General features: G+C 37.6%; 1 protein-coding gene across 5 annotated transcripts in view; it reads right to left on the bottom strand.

The window, feature by feature from the left end:
- Nucleotides 1-23810, bottom strand: part of RALA (RAS like proto-oncogene A) — a 58677-nt gene that overhangs the window by 16788 nt on the left and 18079 nt on the right. For 2 of the 5 annotated variants that reach the window (XM_086395988.1, XM_086395989.1), the window contains exon 3: nucleotides 21201-21399. The exons of the other annotated variants lie outside the window; for them this stretch is intronic. The gene's annotated coding sequence lies outside the window, so the exon portion shown is untranslated. The remainder of the gene's footprint in view (nucleotides 1-21200; nucleotides 21400-23810) is intronic. 5 annotated transcript variants of the gene reach the window in all.

Here is a 23810-nt window from a genome sequence, read left to right as displayed (position 1 = left end):
CTTTCCTGGCACATTAAACAAACTAGGAATTAGAGAACTGTACCTGAATTTTAACTTCTTGGAGAAGTTAGACTTCTCATGGAGAAATACGACTTCTCCATGTATGTGTATGCATTTGTGCTTTCCCTCTGCAAGTAAAGAGTTAGGGATCCCTGAACTTCAAATTGCTTCATTTGGTTCCTCAATTACTTTCTACCTCTTACTGTTTAAAAAAAATTATTTTTTAATTACACAACTGCCTCCTCCCTGTCACCTCTGGGGTAACATCTCATCCCCATGACTTACTTTTTTCCTGCAAGTGTGTACCTGTTAATCCCTTCACTGTTTGTTCCCTCACCCCCAGCCTGGCAACCACCAGTCTGTTCTCTGTATCGATAAGCTTCGTTTTGTTTTTTTTTTAGATTCCACATACAAGTGAAATCCTATAGTATTCATCTTTCTCTGACTTATTAGCATAATGCCCTCAAGGTCCAGCCATGTCACAAATGCCAAGATTTCACTTTTTTTAATGGCTGAGTAATAGATTACATTGTACATATATGCCACATTTTCTTCAACCATTAATACACTGATAAACGCTAAGGTTGCTTCCACGTCTTGACTACTGTCAGTAATGCTGCAATGAACGAGGGGGTGCATATATCTTCTAAGTATTTTCATTTCGTTTGGAGAAATACCCAGAAGTGGAATTGCTGGATCATATGGCAGTTTGAGTTGGTCAGATGGCATCACCAGCTTGATTGACATGAGTTTGAGCAAGCTCTGGGAGCTGGTGATGGACAGGGAAGCCTGGCGTGCTGCAGTCCATGGGGTCACAAAGAGCCAGACACGACTGAACAACTGAACTGACAGCAGTTCTATTTTTAAAAAGTGATGTCCCAGAACAATACTGTAAAATCTATGGTTATGGGTGGCCTTCAAGTTCTCAACCTTACTGCATATCTCTGCTTCACCCAGAAGCTAGATACGTACACCATGCTCACAATGTTGATTTAAATGATCAATTACATGATTTTTTCCCTCCCTATCTTCCTCCCATCCTCCATTAACAAATACACTCAGTGCTTGCCTTATTAAAATACATAAGGCACAGTTCTAGGGTCTGAGGATGTGAAGCTGAATTCCACAGGCCTAGGTCCCTGCCCTCCTGTGTTTAGTTAACAGGTACCCATATTGTCTTAAGGGACTTCCCAGGTAGCGTGGTGGTGAAGAATCCACCTTCCACTGAAGGAGACACAAGAGATGTGGGTTTGATCCCTGGGCTGGGAAAATCCCCTGGAGTAGGAGATGGCTACTAACTCTAGTATTCTTGCCTGGGAAATTCCATGGACAGAGGAGCCTGGTGGGCTACAGTCCATGGGGTTGCAAAGAGTTGGAAAGGACTGAGCAATTGAGCGCACACACATTTACCGAATTAAGTTTCCTGTCACTGTAACAAATACCACAAATTTATAGGGGTTTTTTGGGGGGCTCCAAAATCACTGCAGATGATGACTGCAGCCATGAAATTAAGACGCTTGTTCCTTGGAAGAAAAGTTATGACCAACCGAGACAGCATATTAAAAAGCAGAGACATTACTTTGCCAACAAAGGTCTGTCTAGTCAGGGCTATGGTTTTTCCAGTAGTCATATGGATGTGAGAGTTGGACTATAAAGAAAGCTGAGTGCTGAAGAATTGATGCTTTTGAACTGTGGTGCTGGAGAAGACTCTTGAGAATCCCTCGGAGAGCAAGGAGACCCAACCAAACCATTCTAAAGGAAACTGGTCCTGAATATTCATTGGGAGGACTGATGCTGAAGCTGAAACTCCAATACTTTGGCCACCTGATGTGAAGAACCGACTCACTGGAAGACCCTGATGCTGGGAAAGATTGAAGGCAGGAGGTGAAGGGGATGACAGAGGAAGAGATAGTTGGATGGCATCACCGACTCAATGCACATGAGTTTGAGTAAGCCCCAGGAGTTGGTGATGGACAGGGAAGCCTGGCACACTGCAGTCCAAGGGATTGCAAAGAGTCAGACACGACTAAACAACTGAACTGAAAACAACACAAAATATATCGTTTTAAGAGCTCCTGTTGTCAGAAGTCCGAAATGAATTTTCAGAGGCTAAATTCAAGGTGTCAGTAGGGCAGGTTCCTTCTGGAGCCTCCAGAGGCGAATCTGTTCCCTACCGCTTCCACTTCTAGGGACTGGCTTTCCTTGGCTCCTGGCTGTATCACCACCACCTCTGCTTCTGTGGTCATGCAGCCTTCTCCTTCACTGCACTCAAACCTTCCTCTGCCTCCCTCTTACAGGCAGACTCATGAGGAGGAGACTTGTGATTACATTTAAGGCCCACAAGGATAATCCAGAAAATCATCCCCAAATCCTTAACTTCATCACATCTGTACCCTTTGCCACAGGAGTTAATAGTCAAAGGTTATGGGAACCATGGATATCTTGTAGTTGGGTCATGATTCACCTTGCCACACCAGTAGGAAGTTGGTCACAGTGCTTTAGACCACAGATCTCCAACCGAAAATCTAAGGTCTCTATTTTAAACTTTATGAAAATTTCTAAGAAGTGATCAATCTAGTTCTCCAATAAGGAATACTCTACCAAGTAAGGTCTCAAACAATACTCCTTGTCCACTAAAAACAATAAACTCAATGATCTTTTTATTTCCAGAGTTCATTACTACCTTTTTTAGACTTTCAAAATAGAGACACTTATCATTAGACTTTAGTTTAATAAAACCATTAGCTAGTAGAAATTCTTACTGAGAGATTCCTTGTTAAAAAGAGATTAAATGAAACATCTCTTTCCCCTCCAATTTGAATAGCCCATGAAAGGCTATGATCATGGAAGTTCAGTTCCGAGCGAATCATTACAAACCATTACTAAGCACAAGTAGGTAGAGGCCAAGTTAGTGACTCATCCTCCAAGTGAAAACTGGTTCATACAGACAACTCCCAAATGACGATCCCTATCTGCATTAAGAATACCTGCTCAATAAAGAAATTTAGTAGAAAATAAACAATTGAGTTAAAATATACTTGACCAAGAAAGCAAGTTACACAATTCTAATTTGAAAGGGATTTGAATCTATTCAGGTTTATTACCAGGCTCAGATACAGATAGTATCACTGGCGTATTTTTCCAACCATTTAAAGAACATCTCTTATAATACAATTTAATATTTCTCAGCATACAGAAAGCTTCCAAATTCTTTTTTGAGAGCTAAACATTGATGTAAAGTTCCTAATAAACAGAGACTAAAGGAAAAGCAGACTGGTGATCTATAATGTAAATATGATGCAAAAATTCTAAATAAAAAATGTTAGAATTCAGCACATTAAAAGAATAAAAGTAACCAGGTGGGATTCAACCACATTCAACCAGATACACAGGATATCTTTACATTTTAGAAAATCAATCTAATTCTTTACATTAATAGAAAAGTCACAGATTATACGATCTGGAATGATATCTGATAAAATTCAAAGTCCACTGCTTATACCAATGATGCTTTCACAGTGAGGCGAAAAGAATCAACTGAAAAATTACTACAAATGAGAGATTTCAAAGGTAAATGGTTATATAATCAATACATTATGTGAAAAATAAATTTCTTTTCAAATAAGCAGTTAGAATATAAATGGAAGGCTCAATTTACAACAAGACTCACAAAAGAACACATAACTAAGAATAAAATGAACAGACTGTAAGATATTCATGAAGACAATTTAATAACAATACTTAGGTAACAGAAAAGGGGACTAAATGAAAATAGATCCTGTTCTTGGGACAAGACTGTATATTGGTAAAGGGACAAAACTCTAATAGGAAAGATGATTAATTTCTAATATATAAAAATTACTTCACAATGAAAAAAAATTTTGACCATTGAGTCGAGACACAAAGGACTTGACTTAGGAGTCATCTGAACTATTTCCTAGCTTTCTTTGCCCTTAAATTGGTGAAGATAATTTCTGATGTTAAAAGCCGACTTTAACATTTTCTTTTAAGGCAAGCTGATTACATACAATAATATTGCCCTTTTTCTGAGCTTTGATAAATGTATACAGTCATGTATCACCACCACAATCTAAGCCACACAACAGTTCTATCACCCCAGAAGGTTTTCTCTTGCCTCTTTGCAGTCAGTTTCCTATGACCACTCCATCCCATGGCAGCCACTGTGGCAGCTACTGACCTTAGTTCCTATTTTCCAGCATGTTATATATAAATGGACCATATTGTGCATAGCCTTTTGTGCCTGTTTCTTTCACCCAGCTAAGGGTTTTGAGATATTCATATTGTTATACGTATCAGCAGGATGTGCCCTATTTTTTTAACTGTTGGACAGTATTCCATTGTCTGGAAGTAGCATAATTTATCTATTCACATTTATTCAGGGCATTTCCATTTTTAAAATTTTATGAATAAAGAAGCTATAAACAGAGGTGTACCGGTCTTTGTATACCTATCTGCTTTCATTTCTCTCGGAATACCTTGGAGTGGGATTGCTAAACTGTATGATACGTAAATGAATGAGACTTCCAGTTGCTCCCCGTCCTGGTACAGTCACAGCCTCAGGCTTTTCATGTTAAGTGGTCTATTGGATGTGTAGTCATAATTACATTGTGGTTTTTAATTTGCATTTTCCTAATGACTAATCATGTTTGGCATCTTTTAATGTGGTTACTTGCCATTTTATGTCCTTGGAGTTAAAATCTTTGGCCCATTTTTTTAAATTGGTCTTTTTTTTTTTAAGTGATTCATAAGAGTTCGTTGGATATTCTGGAATCGAATCTTTTACCAGAAACATTATCTTGAAAGTATTTCTCCCAGCCTGTGGCTTATCTTTACATTTTCTTAATATGTTTTCTGGAGAGTAAGAAGCTTTTAATTTTGATGAAGTCCAATTTATCAATTTTCTGTGTTTCATATTTTGGGAGTCCTAATCTTTGATAATTTTTAAATGGCAAAAAAGCTACTATAATTTGAATATTTATAAATAAAATCTTATTACTTAGTTATTATTAAAAAGAGAAAATGGAAGCACATCCAAGTGAAACATAATATAAGTAGTAACTGATACCCTGAACTCTTAGAAGGTCCTTCTTTATTTTAAGGTATTTGATCAGCTCAAAAGAAGCAACAAAGTCAGCAAGTCCCTGAGGCAATGTTTTACTTCTGAAATGTAATAACTTAGTATTTTCCAACAATCCAAACTGCAATGAATAAGGAGAACACAAAATTATAACAAAGACTGAACTAAAAAAAAAAATTACATTCTGTTTTAAGGGTTAAGATGACTTAACAATTTGCCTTGTCTGCACAATAAAATTTATTTATCTGACTTGCCAGACACGTTGTCAGACATCAAAGCATAGACTCACATTCAGGGAAGGCTCAAAATTGCTTTATTTCCTTCGATCTCAGTTTGTTTGTAAAACTAAGGTTAAGATGAATGGCACCTGTAAGATGTCTAAATACACATCATTTAAGTATGGGTAATGTGAACATTCAGGCATCTTTTTAGAAGGCCCTACCTTTATATGCCAGGTATATTCAGGCCCCATCAGTATTAAGTTACTACCAGCAGCACAAAGGTAAAGCCCTCACCACAGTTAAGACTAACAAAAAATGTCTAGAGCTCAGGAGAAAGTCATGACTAAGCTGACATTTGAAAGACAAAGCATCAGCAGATGAGGTGAACTTTGGGGATGGTGGTGAGAGATGAAGCTGTAAGTAAAACTGACTAAAAACAGAAGTTTACATGCCAGGAATTTCGTTTTTTTCCTCAGTGATAAAGAATCTGCCTGAAATCCAGGGTTTGATCCCTGGATCGGGAAGATCCCCTGGAGAAGGAAATGGCAACCCACTCCAGTATTCTTGCCTGGAGAATCCCATGGACGAAGGAGCCTGGTGGGCTACAGTCCATATGGTCACAAAGAGTCAGACACGACTGAAGCGACTGAGGACGAACGCGCTCAAAGAGAACCACCAGGAGTTTTTAAGTCTAAGAGTACGACTCAGAAGGCAGGAAGAACAGTTGCAAGGCTCCACAGCAACTGTGACTTGAGTGTGGACTAGGGAGAAGAGGGTGATGGATTTGAGATGTTAAGATAAAAAACATCAATCAAATCTGGGGACAGATTAAATGCGAGGGGTGAAGGGACAATTCAATCCAAAGTACCCAACTTCCCTTTTAAGGCTAGAGTTGATCGGGGTAAGGAAAGGAAGAGAAACAAGCGGCCTTTTTAGGGGAGTGGGGGTGTGTGAAAAGAGCTGGTGCTAGGAAATGATGGAAATCGATACTGATCTTTTACTAGATCAAAATATTTTAAAAGAAGAATATAAGTATAGTATAGTATAAGCAGTTTAGTCTTATACTAAGTATAGTCTAAGTATAAGCAGTTTTCTCACTCCAGTCCCAGAGGTTTCGCTACCATGCTATGACTTGATTTCAGCAACGCTGAGAAATAAATAACAGGGTGGAACCTGAAAGGTGGAAGAGAAACACTGACCAACTACTATTTACAGCTATTTTAACATTTGTCTTTGAACCCCTAAATGTGTTTTAAAAATAAGATTATGTAGAAACATTTAATAATTATTAATTATAAAGAATATATGTTTTGCTTCTGCATTCCTATGCTAACTATGGCAAGATACATAACAATAATCTTGAGTTCTGAACCAGGTTGAGTATTTTACCTATTTGAAAATTCAATACATATTATTTACTGAACTTAACAACTACAAAATTAGATGAATAGTCAAAGCCTAAATTTAATAGAATAAAAAAGTATGATTTATGTAATTTATACCTGCTTTAAATTCTACTGCATCTGAGCTATAAATTAGGTGTATAACTACTGCTATTTTGAATTTCTCTGATATATTTATAAACCTGATATTGGCTATGAAAACTCTAATTAAAAAAGTGGAACCAGATAAAAATAACTGAATTACCCATGTCTTAAGGATCCAACTTAAAAATAGGGCATTTGATTAACTGAATGACATTAAAGTGTAAGTTGCTCAGTCATGTCCGACTCTTTGCAACCCCATGGATGTAGTCTGCCAGGCTGTTTTGTCCATGGAATTCTTCAGACTACAATGCTGGAGTGGGTAGACATTCCCTTCTCCAGGGGATCTTTCCAACCCAGGGATCGAACCGAGGTCTCCTACATTGCAGGCAGACTCTTTACTGTCTGAGCCCCATATCAAACTACATACTAGAAGAAATACTGACAAAAAGTTTTAACCGTAAACAGCTGTTAGCAAATGAAATACTTTAGAAGAATCTAAGTATGGCCTCTGGTTTACATGAAGACATCTGTCAGTGCCCACTTTGCAATTCATGTTTCATTAAGTTATTAGCTCTCTCTTTGTACAGTGGCTTCCCTGATCTTTTGGTTTGCTTTTGGATTTTCTTTCTGTTTCTTCTTCTTATGTCCATTTTCTGAGTCAACATATATTTATTAAGGACCAGATACTGTGCTAGGCATTGGGGGGGGGGGCTGGTGGGTGCGTATACAGATGAGCAAGTCAGAATCCCTGACTTTAAGATCTTACAATAAGTGACAGATGTGGGGGGAGGATGTTATTAAGTTGCAACACATAAGTTTGCCCTCTGCATCCCTTTCCACCTGCTTTTTCTATGTTCTTTTGGTTAACTTTATAGCTGCCATTTTTATTTTTGAATTTAATTTAATCCCATCATCCTATAGATACAGAAAGTCTACTTTAAAACTCTTATATAAGACATTATGGCTGTTTAGAGTTCTTCTAAATGGATAACCATCTATTTCTACATTTAAAATACTTTCCATGAGGCATATTTTAAGGAACTGTAATGAGTTAATGGATTGTTTAAGGTTTATTAGATACACTGGCCAATGCTTTTCAAAAGTGCTATACAGTCATTCACAACATTCCTATTAGGAATGAATATTCTTTTAAAAAAATCTGCTAATTATATAATGGGGGAATGATCTCACTGTTTCTAATTACACCTTTGATTACATGATGAGGGTAATCATTTTTTCCATGTTCTTATGAATTCTGTGAATCATATCCTTTACTCATCAGGCAATAGTATCTCATATTACACTTCTTATTCTTTCACGTCTCCCCTGGCTAGGCTTTCTTTCCTCTTATTTCCCAGTTCACTGTAGCAGGTTTCTTCTGTAGCTGGGTAGATCTGCTACCATGACAGATCAGCAGAAGTAATAGACTCTATTATCACTGGCATTTTAGTGGAAATGCCTTACTTCAGGGTTCATGGGCAAGGAACAGGTTGACAGGTAGGATCATTTTCCAGATATCAAAATAAGGAGGGTATTATCTGGGGCACTAGCTCGTGCATCAGAACTCCTAGTCCTCCTCAAGTTGAGAGTTTAAAAACAAGGTTTTTTGAAAGCAGATTTCCAAAATCAGCGTGGTAAACAATGTTGCACAATCTTTGCATGGATTGGATGAGTGGGCAGCATATCCAATTAGCTCTTAATATATCCTCTTTTACTTACTACCATGTCCTAGCATCTCTTCTGCTCTCTGCTGCTACAGACTCAAGTTGGAAGTCTCTTCAGGAGTCTGTGGGGAAAGAGAGACTGCATTGGCAGCTTCCCTCATGGCTATGCTTCACTGGGGCTTTCTCCACTCTGGTTCATCCACCAGTACCATCTGTCTTCTGTCTTCTGGAACCTGGAAAGTGTCTGCTTTGCTGATGGTCACTCCATCTGTTCCCACTCTCAGTTATGGATTTACAAATTTCTGCCTGTAAATTTTTCCCCTCTGTCATTTCATAGGGAGTTAGGGCTACAGTGGAGTAGGACACATTAGTTTAGTCTGCTGGCCTTCCCTGTAAATGACTTAAAACTCAGAGTTGACTTGACTTGGAATCCTCAAATATTCCAAATTTTAAAATTATGAAAAGCTGTATTAAAGACATCTAATTACAAGAATTATAAGAATGTTCATACTACCCTACAATTACGCTCATTTCACACACTAGCAAGCTCATGCTCAAGGTACTTTAAGCTAGGCTTCAAAAGTACATGAACCAAGAACTTTTAGACATACTAGTTGGGTTTAGGAAAGGCAGAGGAATCAGAGATAAAATCGTCAACATCTATTGGATCATAGAAAAAGGGAATTCCAGAAAAATATCTACTTTTGCTTCATTGACTATGCTACAGCCTTTGACTGTGTATAGTAGTCACTCAGTCATGTCCAACTCTTTGCGACACCACAGACTGCAGCCCACCAGGCTCCTGTGTCCATGGGGATTCTCCTGGCAAGAGTAATGGAGTGGGTTGCCATGCCCTCCTCCAGGGGATCTTCCCAACCCAGGGATTGAACTTGGGTCTCCAGCCCTGTAGGTGGATTCTTTACTGACTGAGCCACCAGGGAAACCCCAAAGATACAGGCTGCAGATTGGTGGTGGTGGTTTAGTCATTAAGTTGTCTGCCTCTTTTACCCCATGGACTGTAGCCTGCCAGGCTGCTCTGTGCATGGGATTCTACAGGCAAGACTACTGGAGTGGGTTGCCATTTCCTTCTCCAGGGGAATCTTCCTGACCCAGGAATCGAACCCAGGTCTCCTGCACTGGAGGCAGATTCTTGACTGTGTAGATCACAATAACTGTGGAAAATTCTTAAAGAGATGGGAATACCATACCACCTTATCTGTCTCCTGAGAAACCTGTATGCAAGACAAGAAGTAACAGTTAAATCAGACATGGAACAACAGACTGGTTCAAAATTGGGAAAGGAGTACATCAAAGCTCCACTACATTGTCACCCTGCTTATTTAACTTATATGCAGAGTACCTAATGAGAAATGCCAGGCTGGATGACTCACAAGCTGGAATCAAGATTTCTGGGAGAAACAACAACCTCAGACATGCAGATGATACCACTCTAATGGCAGAAAGAAAAACTAAGATCATGGCATCTGGTCCCATCGCTTCATGGCAAACAGAAGGGGAAAAAGTCGAAAGTGGCAGACTTTATTTCCTTGAGCTCTGAAATCACCATGGATGGTAACTGTAGCCAGGAAGTTAAAAGATGCTGGATTCTCAGAAGAAAAGCTATAACAAACCTAGGCAGTGTATAAAAAAGCAGAGACATCACTTTGCTAACAAAAGTCCATATAGTCAAAACTATGATTTTTCCACTAGTCACGTATGGATGTGAGAGTCGGACCATAAAGAGGGTGAGTGCCAAAGAACAGATGCTTTTGAGCTGTGGTGCTAGAAAAGATTCCTGAGAGTCCCCTGGACAGCAAGGAGATCAAACCAGTCACTAAAATGTTCACTGGAACTGTTGCTGAAGCTGAAGCTCCAATACTTTGGCCACCTAATGTGAAGAACCCATCCACTGGAAAAAACCCTGACGCTTGGAAAGACTGAGGGCAGGAGAAAAAGGGGGTGACAGACGATGAGATGGTTGGATGGCATCAATGGACAGGAGTTTGAACAAACTCCAGGCGATAGTGAAGGACAGGGAGGTCTGGCGTGCTGCAGTTCAGGGGTTGCCAAGACTTGGACGGGACTTAGCTACTGAAAAACAACAATAGCCCTTTCGGAGACCACCTGCTGAGTTTCTGTTTTTGTGGAATTGTGGGCAATCAGTCGGACACAACTGAAGCGACTTAGCAGCAGCAGCAGCTAATTCTTTCAAAGGAATAACAAGGAGCTGCTGAAAAAACAGAAAGAAAGAAAGAAAGTATAAACTACTCACCTTTGAAATTCTGACTTGCTACGCATGGTACCACCCACCTCTCCAGACAGGTTAACATCTTGGTATGTTCTGTAAGATGCTCACTGTTAAGTGTGGCCCAACAAATATACAGGAAATACCACTTTTTCAAATAAAAACCTCCTTTGACAATGAATATATTATCTGAACTCATTTAATGACAACCTGAATATTAAACTTGTTTACCACAGGTTCACTTCCAAGGGCTATCTATCCTGAATGCTGTTGAATACTCCTCATCTTACCCTTAGTGTTGATCACCTTGCCACGAATGTACGAAGTACACAGGCGTGGATGAATAGACTTAAGCTGCCTCATCAAGTTCTCACGATCATAAAAATAACATGTGGTCATCATATATAATGTGGAGAGAAAAGAGAAGAGGGGAAAGGTCACTTCTGTGCTCCTGTCATCCAGGGTTAGTACTTCTCAATTTTTATCTTACAGGTCTATCTTACAAAAAGCATTCAACCAGTCAAGAAACTAGGAGGAATATTCTAAGAAGAACAGAAAAGAAGAAAAAAAAAGGAGATTAAAAGACTCATAATACCTGGAAATGGTACAATAAACATTGGAGGAGAATGAATAGTTTCACTTAGTGAGACACTTTTTCAATTACCTGATTATCTCATGAACTCTCAAAAGGCTTTATAATCATTATTTCTGTGAGAAAATTCACAGAGTTTCAAACTAACCACACACATAGAGTTTCAAATTAACAAACCCCAAATCTCATTGCTGATATGAAGCCAGGATTTTTTAAAAAATCCAGATCCTAAGTGTTTACCATCTACAGTTTACTACCACTATGGAAGAAAATGTAAGAATGATCTTTGTACAAGATTTGGGGCACAGACAGGTTAAGATGCAATTTCTTTTAAACATAAAAAGATAATTTTCATGGGTGGCACAGAAAAGGTAGCCAAATCATTTTATTTGGGTAATAATAGTAGTAACAAAAGAGCAGCAACTGTACCCAAAAAAGCCATATTACAATTGCATTTATGAACACAGAAATTTTATAAAACATGAACATTTGAATTTTACCTCTTAATAAAAGAATAATTCAGTGGAGTCAAATGTGTTTTATCCTAGGAATACAATAATAGCTTGATACTAAGAAAGCTATAAAATAACAGTCACATGATTAGGCCCAATGAGAAAAGCCATACAATTACCAAAAAAAAAAAAAAAAGAAAAGAAAAAGGCATCAGAAAAATTCAGGACTTGTTGATAAAATATTTATGAGTTCAACACCAGAGGTTACCCACTGTTGGTGCACATATATATTTCTAATGAAATGCTTCATACACAGCTTTAAGAGCCATTTTTATACAGAATTCATTTTTATACAATATACTTCTCTCTTTTTTAATATATAAAGTGTATTTGCCACTAGAGCAAGCTCATCTCATGTGCAGAGAACATGATAGGGGGAGGTAGAAAAATGATTCGTAATTCTCTTTTCTGGGTTTTAATATTCTTGTCTACAGCCACCAAGGAACAAAGTAAAAAATTTTGTTCATTATTTTGGCCTTTCCTAGAGCCCACTTACCCAGATTTCAAAACGCTGGTCAATCATAAGAGTACAACACACAAATTACCATCCGTGAACAAAGACAGATACTTTCAAATGAAGCTGCTTCCATTTTTTCTTGGTTACATTAAAATTATGAATCATGTAGGTATGCTACACTGTAAGTCACGTGAGTCAGGATAAGTTACTACTCAACTGTAGCCTGCTTACTGCTGTTCATGCTCTTTTCCATGAAAAGGCAAAAGTGCATTTGAAAAGTACAAAATTCTAAGTTATATGAAAGATAATGTGGTGCTACAAACTAGGAGGAAAAAAAGATTTTGGAATTCCCTGAAAATCATGAAAGTGTCTTGTAGCGCTTAGATTTTTCTTCCCAAGATTGAGTATTGATAAATCTTAACCTGAGGTTTGATCATATCTCAAAGTAAAAAAATGACCATAATTTGTAGAGCCATAAAATTAAAGTTTCAGTTAATGATCAGACAACTGACTATATAAAAAACATACAGGTCTGTATTAAAAAGAAACTTCTACATTAAAAGAAAAATCACCTGAAGGAAACATTCTCTCATAGGTGGTTTTAAGATGGAATATGAATTAGAATCATCTGGGGAGCTTCATAAAAATGTTATTTACCCAGGACTCATGCATGAAGCTTCTCATTCACTGGTCTAAGACGGGGACAGTGTATACATATTTTGTAAAAAGCTGCCTCGGTAATTCCAGTTGCATCCTAGTGATGGCTAAGAATCATTGCTCTCTATGTCTATCGATAAAGTTGAACTGCATGACACTGCCAACATAAGGTTTCCCTTTTTACATACAAAAATAGCAATTTCATATGATTCATCTGATAGAAAGTGGTCAAGTGGCCAAGGATTAAAAACAGCCAACACTGTATGACTTTGTACCAGGCACAAAGTTCTTTATACTTGTTGCTGAAAGTCTGGTAACACCAGTCAACACATGAGCAAAAATAAACCCAAACTTCACATGACAAGGTAAGAGGGACAGAGGGGGAGCTGAGACAGAAGATGAACTGAGTTAGAGATGAGGCCACAGGGCAAATTACTGTTATGATTGGGATAAACAACACTGGAGTGGGAGTTCCCTGGTGGTCCAGTGGTTAGGCTCCTCTGTCCATGGGATTCCCTAGGCAAGAAAAGGCTTCAATTAATACAGAGGACAATGATCCAAGAGATAACATTTGGAAGGTCCATGCTCCAGAGAAAGTGAGATTTTTCCTGGAGATCTCATTCAATACAATATCTTTTGGTATAGTAATCTACTTTTTCCAATTTTACATGTGATATGATTTTAACAAGTTACTTTCATTTTTACCTAAAAGTTTTACCACAAGATATTTTTTAAAGTCAGGTAAATGAAATGTAACTGAACCACAGATGAATTCTTAAAATAATCCCCTCATTTTTTCATATGAGGAAACAGGGCTTGAGAAGAGTTAAGTCACTTGCAAGAAACTCAGCAGAAACCTGCGACAGAGTTAAAAATGGCACTCACCCAGGATGGCATGATCCAGCAGATTCTATGTATCTGTGCCAGTGTAGTTAGATCAGATGTGAAATCACTGTGTTCTCTCAAATGACATTTGAAGCAAATATCCCTTATCCACTCTCACTCTTTTACTCTATCCCCAAATCTGGGGTTCAGTTCAAGGTGTGGGTTGAGCATGTTTGTTCCACTGAGTAACTGGTACCCACTTACAGGTCTCCACGTTCACCAATCCACCATACTGGAGGGTTGAGTTAAAACTAATGGAGAAATTTAACTCACCTGAGGGACTGGCTTCAAAGTGATATAGTGGTTTTATGCTATGCCAGGTGTTCAAAAACATGGTCTTGGTTACACTGTGACAGGTGTTGAATGATGACAAAGAGACTTACTACAATAGACTCTGTAACAACAAAGCATTCTGGTTGCCAAAGTGGCTGCTGCTCATAAATTACCCTTTTTCCTTTTTGGGTTCTTGCTGTAGTTAAGAATCAGTAGTGGCCTCACAGAGAACCATAACTAACCAAATTATTGAACCTTAACTCTAAAGGTTTGAAAGGAGAAACATTTTAAGGCTCTTACATGTTATTTTATAAGATTTCATATTGGGAACCAGCCAGCATGAACAGATGAGACCTGCATTTGTTCCAGTTCTAGCAGACTAAATTCTTAGGCCTAAATATAGTTGTCATTCTCATAAAATCAAGAAGTAGTCAGAAGCGAGAAAATTCAAATAGTTCTGAACTTTGAATTGCTAGTTATGTTTCAGTTGACGGGCTACAACTATAACGTACAAAGCACGGGAACAATTAATTTAAGATATAAGAATAGGGTGATCCTGTCACCCCCAAAAGCTATATACATACTAAAATACCAAAGGGACTGACACAAATACTCTTATTATTAATACTGTCTGCCTTTTATATAAGCACCACCTACCACAATAAAAAGTAAAATTAGTTTGACATGGCTTACTTAAAATTCTCCAGACTCCATGCTGCTTCTGGGTTAAAATTTAAATTTCTTAATACTGTTTTACCTATATTATCTGTCCCTTTTCTACTCTTCTCTACTAAACCTCATATACCTGAATCCTGATGCATTTTTCAATTTCTACGAGTAAAATATGTTTGGACAATTTGGGGAAGTTTGAATTAAGTGATAACGAGTAAAGTGGATTTGTAGGTAGTTGAACAACATGGTACCAAAGAAAGTTAACAGATCCTACAGGGACTGGCATGACATACTACTGTCTTGAATAAAGAAATAAGAATGGTTGAAGTGAGTTTATAATCATCACAACATTTTCTGGATGTTATGTTCAGACTCACATATCTGTTTTTTAAACAGCAGTAATAATCTGGAGTTCCAGTATGAAGAAACGATTGAGGAATAGGGGTAGAAAAATTGTGGCTATCAAAACTTTATCCAACTACTGTGTTAGCCTGTATCATTTTAAGAAGTTTATTTTTAACAGCTTTGAGGTATAACATAATAAACTGTACATATTCAAAAATTTGCCTTATTATAATTCCCTCCTTCCCACTCCCCCACCAATACATCAATCTGCTTTCTGTAACTATAAATAAATTAGCATTTTCTAGAATTTCTAGAATTACGTAATATGTACTCAATCTGGCTTCTTTCGCTCAGTGTAATTTTGAGACGCATCCCTGTGGTTGCTGTATCAATAACTCATTTCTGCACAGTATGCCACCAGTATGGGTACACCACAATTTATTTATCCACTCACCTGTTGATTTACATTTGAATTTAGTTTTTGACACCCCCTGACAAAGGTGAAAAAGGAAGTGTGGTTAAAAAAAAAAAAGCATCAACAATGATAACCACAGAACAAATTAGATATCCATATACCAAAACAAGGACTTAGATCCATATCTTCCGCCACACACAGAAATTAAGTCAAAATGTACCCATTCCCATATATAAAACCTAAAACTAACTACAACACTTCAAGAAGAAAGCATAGGGTTAAACAGGTATGTGGTCTTGAGTTAGGCAAATTTCTTACATATAATACCAAAAGTAAAACCCACAGAAGAACTAGTACTAAACTAAACTATATCAAGTATGAGGTTCTGTTTTTTTCTCTGACTGGGTCATCTGTATCACTACTAGCTTTTGTTCTGTTATTTAAATTCTTTTTCTTGTGTTTAGAAGCAAGGCATGCTTGTAATGACTGTAACAGACTAATTTGGATTCCTGAAGCTGATTCCGCTCGAGAATAGTGGTGTTTTTCCTCCTTTTCTTTTATTTTTGAGAGGAGGGAGGATTTTTGTTATCAGTCCTTTTATTAAAAAATAAAATACTGAACAATCTTTAACAGGAAGGCAGATTGATACTGTATTCCAATTCCTGTATCTAGTTTAGAAAATGCGTTCCCCACCTGGTGCTCCTGGGAAGGAGTGCAGGAGACACGGTATGTAACTCTGTCCTTTGTGAAGCTGCCTCTTTCCCCCACGCCCGAGTGTGTCCAGTATTTGATGAATTTCATGAAAGTAGGTGAAACTTGACTTGCCTCTTTTCTAGGATGTGCTATATATGTGACTTTCAAGGAAATTTGTTTGTCACTGGACGATCTTTTTAAAATTTCTAACTTCTTTCATTGATAAGTGAAGGACAGTACTGCACCTTCTGAAATATATTAAATGGATTAAGCTAATTAAAAAAAAAATTCCCTGTCCAACAACAACAACAAAAAAGGGAAGGTAAGCCACAGACCAGGAGAAAATTTTTAGAATTTAAAACTAAAATTACTGGGTAAAGAGAAAGGCAGACTTTGGCTTACTGGCAGGAACTCAAAAATGAACTGAACTGTATGTAAGCTACCATCAAAGAATTCAAGCAAAGAAAGAAAGGGAAATAGAGGAGACTGAGCTGATTAAATTTAAATTCCTTCTTACTCTATAAATATACATTTTAGCTATTTATAAGATGACCAACTTAATGCATATTTGATATCATATTAAATCAATGGTGAAAGAAGTTCTTGATCCATAAAACCTGATAAAAATGTTTTCAGTTAGAACATTTTTTGCCTAATAGGGTGATGTAAATAAATGTGTAAGTAAAGATAAAGATTCTTTACCATCTGAGCCACCAGGGAATCCCTTAGAGGTTCTATCTAAACGGAACCTCTTAGTGAAGCATTCCTGGCCTTCTCTCCAGGCCTAGGTGGGTAACTCCTCACTGCTCAGTAGTCCAGAGTATTTTGGACAAAACTTCTTCTAGTTCTTCCCACCACATTAATTATTGGGAGTTTTTCGATAGCAAAGAGCACCCCACCTCCAATTTTGTAATCTCAAATTTAGCACAGTATCTAGCAAATAACTAGTATATACATATACAGTTGAAAAAGAAATTAAACTCTTGAAAATGACCTTGGAGAACAGGTAATCAGTACTGGTAAAATTCTGAGACATTCATTCCCCTTGGAAGGCTGGCACTAGTTAAGAACTGACTGAGGTGATGGAGAAACCAGCCACAGAGAAAGGCAGACTGCTCCCATATCTGACAACGCCTTGTCGTATTACCTGGAATTACAATGCATTATGCAGTATGGACAAACTGAACACTTGTCTCAGAGGCTAAGTTAGCTTTTATGAGGCTAATGTTTAAAAAAAACCCTAAAAAAGAGAAAATGGAACTGTCAGAGATAATTCTGCTGAGCTGAGCTGATCTGTCACGCAGTTTTCTTAACAAATACAACCATGTCAATGTTATACAACATTTGATTACAAAGAAATTCAGTCTTCTGACGATAGTGATTTACTAAAATCACTATAGCAAATTGCAAATCTCTACAAAATTTTTGCGCTTCTTACCTTATATATGTATTACAAGGTTATATATGGATTAGACCCGTGTTCTGTTCCTATATCCAATCCAATAGTTTTACTTATGTAAGCTATGTTTACAGTAACTGAATTATTTTCACAAATTAACTTGACATGTAAATATCCCATTCCCCTTTGAGAACCCAATAAAGTTCATGGAACCTCAACACAGAAGACCCACTATGGTTCTAGTTAAAAATTAATCTAAATGCTATAAAGCTTATACCTAGTTACTGCTTTTGCTGAATTTTTAGTGGATTATCAGCAATAACTGCTTTAAAGAAATATGGCTGGCATAGAGAATTGGTAACGAGGATATTTACTGTAATATTATGCGTAACAAAAAATGAAGAATAGCTGTAAAACAGAATTATAAAACAATTATTAAAAAGTGACACTGACACTGAAAAATGTTCACAAAATATGTGAAAGTAGCTTACAAATAGGATCTATGTATAAACTTTTAAAACAGGTATGTACTAGTACAGACAGGAAAAACATTAGATAGCAAAATGAAAATCTGGTACGAGTAATCTGAGGGCTTCCCCAGTGGATCAGCAGCTAAGAATCCGCCTGCAACGCAATCAAGATGAGGGTTCGATCCCTGAGTTGGGAACATCCCTTGCAGGAGGAAATGGCAACTTGCTCCAGTTTTCTTGCCAGGAAAATTCCATGGACAGAGGAGCCTGGTGGATTACAATCCAAGGGATTGTAAAGAGTCAGACATGACTGAGTGACTGAACAAGCATGCAAGAATAATCTAAACAGGGGAACATGAAAAATGTTTAATTTCCAGAGCTTTTCATTTATTTCTATGCCAGTTTTTTTTTTTTTTTAATACCATGAATACTGCTTTTACAACCAGGAATAAAAAAGCTTATTAAAAAAACAGAAAAAATATTTAAAACAGTGTCTGACTGGGCTTTAAGAGACTCAAACCATCACAGGCTGCTTTGGGCAACTGTGAGGAGAGGGACACACACAGCAAAGCTGCAAGTACACAATGCACTGAACTCTGTAGACAGTCAAGTGGGTCTGTGGTAGGCAGCCTCCAGGAGGAGGCCCAACAACTCCCACTCCCCGGTATTCACACCCTCATGTAGTCTCTTCCTATACTATACCAGCCTTGATCTGTGTGATCAATGTAATACAGCAGAAATGAAGGCACGTCACTTCCTAGAACTGGTAATAAAAGACTGGAAGCCTCCATCCTGGACTCTCTTGTAATTCTCTACATGGGAAACCATGCTGTGAGCAGTCATATGTGAGAAGCCCAAGTGGCAAGGAACGGAGGTCTCCTGCCAACAACCCTGTGAGCAGGATAGGAAGCCGACCCTCTGGACTTAGACAAGCCTAGGTGCTCGCAGTCCTGGCTGCCACTTTGATTACAGCCTCCTACGAGCCTGAGTCAGAACTATACAGCTAGAGCTACTTCCGATTCTTCCCCCACAGAAACTGTGAGATAGTTAGGAGTTTGTTGTTTTAAGCTGATAAGATTGCAGTCATTTGTAATGCAGGAGAGCTGACTATATACAGTTAGCTTACAGCTTTGGAGACTATAGAGTCCTAAGAACTCATCTCAGGATAAAGAACCTAGGCTATAGCTCATTTTGCTCAAATTCATGGTTCTGATTTTTCTCTTGGTCTGACCCAAATCAGAAAAGATATTTGAATACGTTTGCAAAAGGTTCAGCTCCTTAGATTTGACTTCTACTTCCTTCCTTCCCCCACTCCTATTTCATCCCATCTTCTCCTTTAGTTACTATAAATCTAGGGTCACCAGACTCCTGTAAAGAGCCAGATAGTAAATATTTTAGGCTTCTCTGGAGCAACTACTCAAGCCTGCTGCTGTAGTTGGAAAGTAACCATGGACAATATCTAAATAATTGGGCACGGCCTTGTTCCAATAAAAGTTAAAAGCAGGCAGCAGATGGAATTTGGCTGCAGAATTGTGGCTTGTCAACCCTTGCTATAAATGAAACTGATCAAGATCCTGTAAGACTAATGCTTCTGCTCATGCAGCACATCCCATTTCCTCTGTTGGTTCAACAGATACTGTTCCAGAAATCCCCCACCCTCCCAATTTGCCCCTCTGTACTGGATGCAAACATGTTATTCTCCTATCTTAAAAAATTCTCAACCCTACTTCCATTTCTTAAACTCACTGTATCAAATTCTGCTTCTTTCCTCTCCCTAAGCCTGCTCTTACCCAAGCTTTTGTTAAGATCATCAATGATCTTCAAATCACCAAGTGAAAAGGTGAAAGTGTTAGTCACTCAGTCATGTCTTGACTCTGTGACCACATGGACTATAGCCTGCCAGGCTTCTCCTGTCCACAAATTCTCCAGGCAAGAACACTGGAGTGGATACCATTCCCTTCTCCAGGTGTTCTTCCCAACCCAGGGACTGAACCCAGATATCCCACATTGCAGATTCTTCACTGAGCCACCAGGGAAGCCCAAACGCAACCAGAAATTCTCAGTCTTCAACACACGTTGCTTAGCAGCAGCGGCTGAGATAATCACTCTTTCTTAAAATACATTTTTTCTTTGACTTCCAAGATACCTTAATCACACTGGTTTTTTGTCCCCCCTCGAATCTCTTCAGCTATTACTCTTCCATTACCATCATTTTAAATTCTGGTCTTATCTTAGGGTTCATCTTGGACCCCTTTTGGCTAGCTATAGTCTTTCCTTTCATGCTCTCACTCAGAATACTTTTTTACATGGAAAGACACACAAATTTATATCTTCAGATTTCATTTCTCCTCTGAACACCTGGCTCATATTCAACTACCAATTCAATATCTTCAACTGGTTGTCTTAACAGGTAGTCCAAACTCAACTGCCCAAACTCCAAACTGTCCAGACTCTACTCCTATCTAATTTACCTACCCCAAACTACCTCTCTTAGTTATCTCTTTATCAGTAAATGGCAATTCATTCTTTCTCAGAGCAAAACTACTGGAATCATTTTTGACTCCTCTTTCTTAGGCCACACCTGATCTGCTGGCAAATTTAGAGGCTCCATCCTGAGAATATATCCACTCCTCAGAAGACCTCCCATGATACTCAGAATAAAATCCTTACTATGGTTCTAACTTTTCTTGCCATTCCTTCTACTAGAAGATAAACATATGGCCCACGTCCTCATATCCTTCAGGATTCTGGTCTGTAGAATGTAAGATCCATGAGCGCAGGGAGTTTTTGTTTATTGTTGCATCTCCATTACCTCAGCAGTACCTGACACATACTAAGTCCTTAAGAAATATTTGTTGAATGAGTTAACTGTGAAGAGACTCCCCCTGCAAAAAATCCCCCAAACCAAAACCCAGATCACTTACAAAGTTGATGGAAAACTTATTAGCAAAATAAATTGTGTATATTAGCTTTGTCCTCAATTTACATTCTCATAGTGTTTGTAAAACATAACCAGAGCCCCTGATAACTTATAGCAAAAAGGATGGAATATGAGTCAACACACTGAGATTTTGCCACACATTAGCCTGCAAAGACTAGTTTTTCCGACACTTACCTAACTTCTGACGACCATGGTTTTCAGATCTGTAAAATGAGGACTAACCCAGGAGCCTTGGACTCCTTTAAAATCTACAAACTTCCAAAAGTTGACATATAACTTTAGGCTTGTGTGATGACAGATGCTTCCAAACCCACAGGGAGCAGACCACAGCTTCTATAAAGGTGTGTTGATAGGGAAGTACAATTCTGACTTCCTGGAAAAAATGACATGGTATATAGGAGAAGTATCATACCAGCTGATATAACCTGGTGACACAGAAGTGAAACAAGTTTCACTTTTACAAGATGAAAAGAGCAGTGGGGATGTATGGTGGTGATGGTTGTACAACAATGAGAATATACTTAATACTTACTTAAGGGCTTAAAATGTCCAAGGTGTTAGGTTAGATATGGAAAAAACTGTCTTCTGGTTTCCAACAATAACAATGGCAAGTTGGTAGAAATTTTCATTTTTTCAGATTTCAGTAGAAAACCATGTAAATGAGTCCCTAAAGTTATGTAAGATGTGTGAGGTCACACAGCTAATAAATGGCTGTGCAAGAATTCAAATATAGGCCTATGAAACCCCAAATCTACACTATTTCCAATGTACTATATACCATAAGATTAAGTTCAAGGACACAGTATATCTGAGATAGTCACACACACTGATGGAATTCTGATTAGACACACAATTAGTTGGATTCTACCTCTAGTATATTTACAAAAATCATTTTTATAGCTGAGTTATAGGTCATTATGAAGATATTTCCAAAATTCATGGGTAAGTCCCATAAGAGCAGAGGCTATGCAGATTTAGTACCAAAAACAACCTGCTTATAAACTAATAGGAATATACTCAGTTATATTTCTGAATATAAACTAATAGCTTATATTAGTTTAAATAATAGAACCTTAAATAAGTTCCTGCTTATTTTTAAAGGAAAAGATGCTAAAATTTATGGATGAATACTTACAATATTCTAACATTTTATGATATTTGTCAAAATGATTCTATAAGATATGCATCAAACAGATGAATAAAAAACAAGACAAGACTGTACAAGGGATTATGCATCTTCAATATTAATTAACGGAGAACTGAAGAGAGTCCATCTGATGCTTCCAACTGCTACTGCTTATAATGACATGGATATTCAGAGAACTCAAGCTGAAAATGATTAAAATAGCCTGTTCTTTCTCCTCTGTTCCTCATTTCAGTGAATGACATCATCACCCACTTGGGCTCAAGAATAACTAACTTCATGGCTATTAGGATGGCTGCTACTACAAACAAAACAAAACAAACACAAAACAGAAAATAACAAGTGCTGGTGAGGATGTGGAAAGACTGGAACCCTTCTGCACTCTTATTGGGAACACAAAATGGTACAGCTACTGTGGAAAACCGTATGGTGGTTCCTCAAAAAGTTAAAAACAGAATTACCATATGATACAGCAATTCTACTTCTTGAGTATATATACCCAAAATAATTGAAACCTTCATAAGAAAAGAGAAGAAAGAAAGAAAAACAAGGTAGGGTCTCAAAGAGATATCTGTACACTCATTCACAGAGCATTCATCATAACAGCTAAAGTATGGAAGAAACTCAAGTTCAATGGATGAAGAGATAAGCAAAATGTGGTATAAACATACAATGGAATAATACTCAACATGAAAAGCAAGGAAATTCTGCAGTCTGCTACAACATGGATGAATCTTGGGACACTGGGCTAAGTGAAATGAACTAATCACAAAAAGACAAATAGTGTATGATGCCATTTAGCTATGGTACTTAGCATAGTCAAAATCATAGACAAAAGGTAGATAGTGGCTACCATGGGCTACAGGGAGGGAAGACTGGAGAGTTATTGTTTAATGAATACAGAGTTTCAGTTTTACAATGAAAAGAGTTATGGGGATAAATGGTGGTGATGGCTGTAGAACAATGTGACTGTATTAATACCATGAAACTGTACACTTAAAAATAGTTAAGATGCTAAATGTTACGTTACTGTATTTTACTACAAAAAAGGTAGAAACAAAAAAATAATTACACAGAATTTAAAAATTAAAAAACAAGTACATTACTAGTTATCTATTGCTCCATAATAAATTAATCTAAAATTTAGTGGCTTAGAATAACAAACACCTATTATCTTAGAGTTTGAGCAGCTTAGCTAGTGTAAAGTTTTTTGTGGTTTAAAGGATAGCAACAACAAAAAACTACACAGAAAACTATAAAACACTGCTAAGAAAATGTAAAGACCATCTAAATACTGCTCTGAGTCATGTTTATGGACTGGAACCCACATTATTGCAAAAGTATCAATCCTCCCCAAATTTATCTACAGACTCAACTCGATCTCAATAAAAATCCTGGCAGGGTTTTTCTTTTTGGTGGAAACCAACAAACTGATTTTAAAATTTGTATGGAAACAGAAACATCAAGAATATCCAAAACAGCACCAAAGTATGTAGAAGGTTGTCAAACTAGACTGTCCTGCCAATAAATCTATTTTACTTTTAATGATATATACATTTAAGATGTCAAAATAATCTCAAATTTATAGAAAAGTTGCAACTATAACCCAAAACGACTTTTTCCCTGTGCTATCTGATAGT

The sequence above is a fragment of the Bos grunniens genome, chromosome 4 (genome assembly GCF_055505025.1).
Source record: "Bos grunniens cultivar Pamir isolate PY7600 chromosome 4, Bosgru_T2T1.0, whole genome shotgun sequence".
Lineage (NCBI taxonomy): Eukaryota > Metazoa > Chordata > Mammalia > Artiodactyla > Bovidae > Bos > Bos grunniens.
This window is presented reverse-complemented; position numbering and strand designations above follow the sequence as displayed.